The sequence below is a fragment of the Ambystoma mexicanum genome, chromosome 2q, assembly GCF_040938575.1.
Source record: "Ambystoma mexicanum isolate Mex_15411 chromosome 2q, UKY_AmexF1_1, whole genome shotgun sequence".
In the NCBI taxonomy this organism is placed as follows: Eukaryota; Metazoa; Chordata; class Amphibia; order Caudata; family Ambystomatidae; genus Ambystoma; species Ambystoma mexicanum.
Window position 1 is genome coordinate 58,157,542 of NC_090924.1, and position 1,777 is coordinate 58,159,318.

Genomic DNA, 1,777 nt, shown 5'->3' on the forward strand with positions numbered 1-1,777 from the left:
GGCTCAGACGCTGGCTGCTTGCTGAAGACACCTTCTTGGATACCAGCTAGACAACATAAGGCTGCAGAGAAGACCCAGCTGTCGGTGAGTTTTAATATCTGCAAAAAATGTTAAAAAGATACAAGTTATGATGTATGCACTCTCCCTAAGCCTGTGGTAGCTTGCTTGAAAAAAAGGTTTGACGAGCAAAAAATAATGCCCAACCCCGATTACCTAATTCTTCCCGCTATCGGACAAGCTTGCTACGGCCTAGCGCTCAACAAAAAATCGGAGCGTCATTTTTGGACATTTACTAACTGCCATGTCCCAAGACACTGATAATCAAGTCGCACGAGGCGGCCACAATGTCATTCTTCGAGTCCGCAGATCCATCTGAAGTGGAAGGTACCGCACAGATCAACTCATGCTTTGATTGCTCTATGGCAGACACCCCGCCGGATATGCATTATTGTCCTGAATTTCAACAACACAATGGCCAAACCTCGGGTACAGATTTTCTTTCCTCATCCCCAACCCTTCTCCTACACCCCTGTCGCCTCAGCAACTTTCAGCAGAAATGAAAAAAATTGAGGCAGGCAAAGGGGATGATAAAGACGCCGTATTCACAGAAATTAACCAAGTTCTGTGTATACAGGTTTCCCTCTATGAGGGTATTCAGAGAGAGACTAAAATGATCACTGCACTTTTAGAATCATCCCTGTTCAAATTTGATAATATCAATATTCATGCTGCTGCCCATGAATTTGTATTTGCACACAAGCATGGTCCATCTGATCCCAATGCATTGGCCTCACGGGCAGTTCTGGCACCATCTGGTCTCTCCACCCTGATCGAGCAAGTGCCAAGTAAAGTGATGTCGGTCCCAGCTACACAAAACAATCCACAGCCTCCATCCAGGCAGCCCCCCGCAGACGGGCCAGTGCCTCGACTAGTATCAGACCTAGATCTGCTGGCTGTGGAATCTCTAGAGCGGAGAAGGTTGACTATTCCACCAGTAATGCATCCCGAAAAAGTGGAACTCGAAGTCCAGGAAGTCCCTGCAGAAGACTCGATAGAGGAGATCCTGGCTATGGCCCGGGCGGGGAACCCGGCTCATTCAGGGCCACTGTAACCCACTAAAAAAAACCTAGGGGGGGCTATGCTGAAGAAAATGAAAAATATGCCTACCAAAAATTTTAGAAAGCGAGGAGTAAAAAGCTTCATAAATACTCTTTTTGCCCAATCTGTGGTTAAGACTGCTGTGACAGTTGAATTCGGCCACCAACTCTTCAGGGACTCAATCCCAGGCTACTGGCACTCTGGACGCAGCCTCAGGACAATTACCCCAGGACAACACCCAGGCGGGGGCAGCTGCCGGAATTCCAACCCACAGTGGATTTTCGGCACTCATGAAACTATAGTATTCTCCACCAGTGTTCTTCCTATGACCCATGGCAACAGTACAGGACAAGGAGTGTCAACTTCTTCCAGGCCGCCTAAAGGGCCTCCGATGGGGCAATATCAGAGACTGCATTTACCCCACAGTCCACAAAAAAGGGACCTTACAACCTTTTCTCCATGCGACCGATACCCTCTTGACCCAACTGGCTCCTGAGTCATTCAGCAGGGGAACGCCCAAATAATACAGGAAGACCTGCTAATGGTTGTACTTGAAAGCTTGATTCCAGAAACCTGTTACTCAGTCTTGAACTGCTCCAATCTCTAATCTTCTGTCATTGTTGTTTTTCCTGACCGAGCAAGATTAGATCAAGTGCTGATTTATTTTAAATAAAAATTG